The sequence below is a fragment of the Bidens hawaiensis genome, unplaced genomic scaffold, assembly GCF_021521415.1.
Source record: "Bidens hawaiensis isolate Kalapana, Puna unplaced genomic scaffold, B.hawaiensis_p1.1 tig00027091_1, whole genome shotgun sequence".
Taxonomy (NCBI): domain Eukaryota; kingdom Viridiplantae; phylum Streptophyta; class Magnoliopsida; order Asterales; family Asteraceae; genus Bidens; species Bidens hawaiensis.
Window position 1 is genome coordinate 154,666 of NW_027494371.1, and position 7,372 is coordinate 162,037.

A 7,372-nucleotide genomic window follows, 5' to 3' on the forward strand; every position below is an offset into this window, starting at 1 on the left:
AACATTTAACCTATAAAACAAAAAAAAATAAAAAAAAAAGTTTGGATCGTTAAGGTGGTGCCACTTGGCCCAATCAGGGCCTTGCGACACCAATCTTCTACTTTACTTCTCTATAGATAATTTGGATGAAAAAGAAAACCCACATAATATATATATCTTCAAAACTTTTTTTCTCATATATTTAATGTTGGCGAGCATATTATCTAATTAGTATAAATGAGAACTTTGGTGTCATAAAAGTAGTTTTTTTTGTTTTCTTTTTGTATATGTATTAATGGTTTTGAAAAATAGCACATGTGTTAGTGTTGGTTGGGTGGTCGTGTTGGTAAGTGAAACTCCTTGTGTTAGTTTACAACCCAAGTTTGAATCCTAGTTGTAACAAGCCATTCTTTTATTTTTTTAATTGTGTTATTTATGTTTTTGTATATGATAGAATGGTTTGTCTTTCAACATTAACTTTAACGTGGACCGGATAGTTGTGTCGTTAAGTAAAACCGACCGAGTTTGCGTGCAATCACCGCATTTTGTTTTAGCATCGGCACAGTAACGAAAATTGACAGGATACCAATTTTATTTTTGTTTTTTTAGTTCCAGTATCGTAACGAACATGACTGAGAGCGACCGAATTTGTGTACACTCATCGCCCGAGATCGACAACACTCGGGTTTTTACCAAAGCCCGAGCTTTAGTGACCGACGACACCCCATTGGTCCACCTTAGTTTTTAAATTGTTTTCGTTTTAGTTATAATGCCATAACGCAGATAACCAAAACTAATCGAATTTGTGTCGACTTACCGTCTCAAAGCAGAGACCCCAATGCTTGGGTTTTACCAACACCCAAGTTTTACCAACATGCCCGGCGCAACGAGCTGAGTAAAATACTAGTTATTAGTTTATTAGCTACGGTATAGTTTATTAGCTACGGTAGTTTACTAGAGATAAAATTAAAGTTAAAATAGTGAATAAACTCTTGATCTCTTACGTTACTCAAATAAATAAATGTAGCTAGCTAGGTCTCTTGTACACAAGACAAGACAAGACAAGAGGTAAATGACACCATACCACACCTACTATTTCTATTAGTATTACACAGCTTGAGACTTATCTCTATATTATGGCCTCCCATAAGTCAGCAGCACCAATGGTAATTAACCAAACGACCACCAGGCGTTGGGGTCTACTCCTCTCCTCCGTCGTTCTATCTCTATCTCTACTTGTTGTCCACTTCGATGAGTTAACCAAGAAACCCATGTTTGTACTACCTCGTACCAACCCACGTCTGCTCCATGGTTCTGAAAACATCGGAGACGGTCAGTTGTTGGGGCCCGAAGACATCGTGCATGACCACAAGTCAGGCGTTATTTACACCAGCTGTCTTGATGGGTGGATTAAACGAGTCAACGGCTTGGTGGTGTAGGACTGGGTTAACACTGGTGGTCGCCCTCTTGGCCTCGCTCTTGGTTACTCCGGCGAGCTTTACGTCGCGGATGCTTACAAGGTTAGTCGGCAGCATATACACTGTTATTTTTTTAATTTCCTTTAATTTAATATAATATAGATGGTCAAAAGAGATTGATTAACATATCTTTTTTGTTTTAATTGTCACGTATCCATTCCACACCTTTTATTTATATTTTAGAAATAACCGGCCTAGCTAGTACATCAAACCATTTGATAATAAAATATATTTGATTTTTGTTTATGATATAATTTCAATTACTTGTAATTAATAAATATGAAGAATGAGTTTATACATAAAATTCTAGATTTATTTTCATGGTTAATTAAGCATTTTACAATAAACCAGACATATATTTATTTAATAACATAGTATATAACTAATTCTGTCCATATTTATTGTTGTCAATGGAAAATAAACCTGCACGTTGTTATTGAAAGTTTGTGTAGGGACAAACACATGAGAGAAGTTAAGTAAATTAATCGATTTTTATGTGCTACATACATGGGTCATGTTTACAGGGTGGTAGGTCCTTATTATTTCACATATTAATGCTTTAAAATTTCAACTTTACAGCAAAAGAAAAATGCAAACATGTATAACCAACTTACTTTATAGCATAAAACACATTTTAAAAATAAAACAAAAAAACAAATAGGCCTGTGAACCCATTAGCTTGACATAAACACGATTCATTTAGCTAAACGTGTTTGGCTGTCTTAACCCGAAACTGACCCAACCCCTTTTATACTAAAGTCCTAAACCGTGAATTTCATATTAAGTATATGTTTTAATGCATGTGGTGTAAAAATTTGCACCCCTACTGTATTGAATGCATGTTGGTTTAATTATTAAGCCGTGGTTAAGCACAGATTGTAGAAAATGTCAAAAATTAGGATGTTAAATGTCCATGAAGCTTTATAGAAGGGATGTTCCAAATTCAAACATGGGCAAAAAAAAAAAAAATAAACTCATTGATGTAAAGTATAATATGAGTAAAATTTACCGTTAAAAAAAATGTACACGAATATTGTTAAGAAAAATGTGCAAGAATATTATCCTTGACAACATTCATGATTCATTAAACACGTACTGAAATATCAATACCTTTAAATAAAGTCGGCTTTGAATTGATAACAAAAATAAATTGTTGTACTATGATAGTAATGAGCAGTATACAAGTAAAATGAAATTATATTTTATGATATAACCAAATTTAAGACATGTTTTAAATTTAACATTTAATCTATAACATATTAAAAATATGCTATAAAATAAAATATAAATCAAAGAAAAGGACTAGTCGAAAAAGGGACAAAGCGACTTGCTTACAAGTCAAAATAACTCATACTACATTAAAAATAAAACTGTTTGGGTTGAAGAAGGTACTTCATACAACTTTTAACTAATTTAACATGTTTCTTGGTTTAATTTATCTATTGCAATATAAAAACATAAGTACAACGTTTTATCGTGTTAAACAGGTTAGAGATGATGCATTTAACACAAGTATCAAAAATGAATACATCTCTGTATAACTACTTTATATCTTATGTCTATAATATAATTTTAAGCTTTATCTACCAATAAGAAGAAATGATATAGCCTAGCATACTGATTTCAAATATTTAAAAAAATAAATTAAAATAATCATGTTATGTACTTTTTTTATTAACAGGATTGATCGGGTGTTAAATAGGTGCTATATAACGAAAATTGATCTATTTAACTTAATAATTACTTTAACAACTTATAAAGTTTATGCTTGATATTTTCCTACTATTTTATTAAAAGTAAACGCATAAATTGAAAAAGACGATCAAAGCGAAATAAATTACATTAATGAAAGCACATGAGATGCTATTAATCCAAGCGAATAATGAAAATATATCTATACGAATTAACTGAATAGTTTTTTTTAAATTCGCATATGTTTTTTTCCTAGGTACTTATTTTGTATGGGCTTTTAGTTTAATTTTTTAATTTAGTGGACGTTGTTATTGGCAAGAACTTATTGAATTCATTGTTAATTTGGGCTCATAATAAATTAAAAGTTGCTCCTGCTACCTAACCGGGAGCCTTAAGCTATGTACAAGAACGTGCTATAGGAGAAACCCATTACTTTCGGGATGGAATTGCCACAACATGGGCGCTCTTCTTAGCTAAGATATATGAAAAATGTAGCTGTCTATGAGTAGTAAATGATAGAATAATTGAGGGAATTTTCTAAAGGACCTTGTGAAAAAAGGATGGCAAAAAAAAAAGACATAAATTGGCTAGTTATCATTATAAGAAATCCAACTTTTTAGTCATTAAGGAGCACAAAAAAAAGCATCGGAAAAATAGCAAGATATGATTTATCTGAATAAAAAGCCTCAATTTCAACATATAAAAATGGAGGATATTTCTTTATTTCGAAATAATTGATTATAAGATATTAATTATTTGTTGTATACATACTTGGTCCTTGATTTCTTACAAGCCCTTTGTATCATATATTATGTAACTTTTATTCCTGTTGATTTTTTTTGTTCATAGGGAATTCTTAAAATAACCAAAGAGGTTGAGATTGAAGTATTGACAGATGAGGCAGAAGGCGTAAAATTTAGAACAACAGACGGTGTAGCAGTTGCAAAAAGCGGTGTATTGTACTTCACGGACGCCTCTTGGAAATATGACTTGCACAATTTCATATTAGACATATTAGAAGGTCGTCCTTATGGTAGATTCATGAGTTATGATCCCTCAACGAAGGAGACCAAACTTATTGCTCGAGATCTTTACTATGCTAATGGTGTTGAAATGTCCCCAAATCAAGACTTTGTTATCTTCTGTGAAACTGTGATATAAGTTTACTAACTTATTTCAGATGTGGTAATTTCAATCCAATGGACCATGTGTTGTAGAGGAGCTTTAATAACAAAAAACACCGTCACGTAGACGAATGAGCATTCACCAAGTAAACAACCAAATGTGTGTAACAGTTTAATCAAGTTATTTGATCTATTTTTTATTAAAATATATGTATATGAATAGGGGGTATGATTGGTTGAGAAAAGTTATAGCTTCCACCCATTAGCATCTTCTCCCCTTCTAACGCCTACCGTTGAAGTAGCGCTCAACCCCAACCCCGCCTACCACACACACATTCTCCTCTTTGTAATGGTATGCAGCGCTTGATTTGGTGGCATCGCATTAGGCTAACGCCCACTACATATGGTGTTACATGATTGCGGGTTTTGGTTAGATTTTATTTTAAATGGTCAAATTTTAAAAGATCTCTAACAAAGAAAGAACATCAAATGAGCTGAAAATCGCTTAAGGTGTCTTTTAAATGTTTTCAATATATATTATAAATTGGTTTGTTTAAACAACTCAGATATTATGTATTTTGATAATGTACTATTTTTGAAAGGTTGACACAAAATGTTGATGGGACCGATCCGTTTTAACATGCATTACTTGAAAAATAACTCATTCTGACAATACCCGTCTATTTTTTTCTTTACTCATTTCTTCTTCTTCTTCTTATTATTATTATTATTATTATTATTATTATTATTATTATTATTATTACTTTCAGTTGAGAAATCATGGCACCACCCTCACCATAACCTTTATACCTCAAATCTACCGTCGAGAAGACAAGTATCGCAAGTCTCGTCTTGTTTTATTTTATTTATTATTATTACTTTCTTTTCTTATATATATATTTGTATATATATATATTTGTATATATATTATTCTATTTGAATATGACCAAAAAAATTTTACGTATCAAATCCTTTCGAGGATTATTATTATTATTATTATTATTATTATTATTATTATTATTATTATTATGTCTCGTGGGATTTAGGATTTGATGTTTAATTTGGTCATTGAAATTGTAGGTTGAGATGCAAGAGGTACTACATACAAGGGGAAAAAGCCGGTTCCATAGATGTATTTATTGATGGATTGCCTGGCATGCCCGATAATATTCGTTACGATGGTGAGGGCCACTATTGGATTGCTATTCCCACGGTCAGTTGGCTATTTATAATTATATATATATATAATTTGCATTTTTAACCTGAATTCAAACAATATAAAAAAAATTAAAACGACACATAATATTCAACGAAAATACAAGATAGTTAAAGTTCAAAACACAAGATATTCAAACTTCTAAATAAAGGCAAAGCATTCGGTTCCTAGTTATCATCTTCTTCAAGTTGAGGCAATTTTCTTCTCAGTGCATTTATTTCCTGTTGGAATTGCTGGGTCATTTGTTGCATTAGTGAAGAAACACTAACCGGACCCCGGACAGATTACTGGTAACCTGGGGGTTGGAGAGATGTTTCCCACGAGGGGTTAGACCCTTGGAAGATGGTTCTTCTGATAACCTGCAAAACAAACACCGTGAGCTCGTCACTGAGAAGGGGGGGTTCCTCCTTGTGACCACCCTCCGGCGTGAGAATCAGACTAGATTGCTCTTTAAATATAAAAGTATATTAAGAGATTGCTAGAGCAGATATCAGGTATAATATGATGATAATGTAGTAAGATATGATAAGATGAGATGGTCATACCATTTGTGGTATTTATAGCCGAAGGTAGGTTTCCAAAGAGGTATGGCCGGCTGCAACAGTGTTCCTGTTCCACCAACAGTAGCCTACGCACGTGCCTTGCTGGTAGTTGGTGGGTAGGTAGCGGCTGACAGCGATCAGGCCTGCTGTATACTATTCCTGTTCCACCAACTGACGGCTACGCACGTGGTATGGCAGTAGTTGGTGAGTAGGCAGCGGCTAATAGTGACATACAGTGCAGGAGCATGCTGCTCGCCATACTGTTGTCAATAAGCTGTCGTATCTTTAGTCAGATCTTTTTCCCATACCTCGTCAGGTACAGTACAGAAGATCTTCCTGTATCGTACGGACTGGCTTATTTGGGCGGGAGTATTCCCCCTCCCGCCCTTGTGCGGGATTGTTCCCGGCTTCGCCCATTCCTTCAGGTGACACTGAGTGATTGAGAGCTAAGTGCCTTGTGCGTGTAGCCCTGCTGCGCGGGTGGCCTTCCCTGATGGCTTGTATCCGAGGCTGCGGGGACAGGCGGAGTCCTTCACCATCGGGAGGCATTTCCTGCGGGACCAGCTTGCGTACTGCGCGTAAGGACGTCACGTCTCTGAGCATGGTTGGTCCTGCGGATCCAGTTGGTTTCTGCGCAGACGTCCCTCTTCAAGGTGAGTCTTGCGGGTCCAACTAGGCTCTGCTGGGACCTACCTCTTCAATTAGAAACTGATGTTGTTGGTTTTGTTGTTGCATTATTTCCAGTAATGCTCAGTTTGAGAATGGTGACACTTGTTGCTGCTGGGCTGCTTGTTGCTGCTGCATTTCTTGCATTTGTTGTTGCATTTTTTGCATTTCTTCTTGCATTTCTTGCAATTGTTGTTGTTGTTGTGGCGGGGGTATGACCTTGATATTTCGGGGGTTACATTTCTCACAACACGTCCAACGCCGCGTATGTAACCACGCCTAGGACCTAAAGCACGCTGGAGTACCCCAATTGAACTGTTGCTGGATCAGCCGAATCTTTCAACGTTTTTGCTAACTCGTCTTGAATTTTACCCTACATTAAACGATACATTATATTTTTTTTACTAAAACTTGACAGCAAAATTGCTTTAAAAGGAGCAGAACCAACCTGTTCAAATAGGGTTGTTCACGGTCCGGTTTGGCCGGTTTTTGAGTCAAACCACAAGCCAAACCGTTACTAATGGTTTTTTATTGTTGGAAACCGAAACTTAACCGTTGAAATTCAAAACCGAACCAAACCGAATTGTTACTAATGGTTTGGTTCCGGTTCGGTTTCAAGGTTTTAGCTCATTGCACTTATGCATAAGCGCTCAAATAACATAAAACAATCAAACA

General features: G+C 35.0%; 1 pseudogene; it reads left to right on the top strand.

Moving 5' to 3' along the window:
- Positions 1-1,115: 1,115 nt before the first annotated feature.
- On the top strand, positions 1,116-5,534 carry LOC143574718 (protein STRICTOSIDINE SYNTHASE-LIKE 4 pseudogene; annotated as a pseudogene).
- The last annotated feature ends 1,838 nt before the right edge of the window (positions 5,535-7,372 follow it).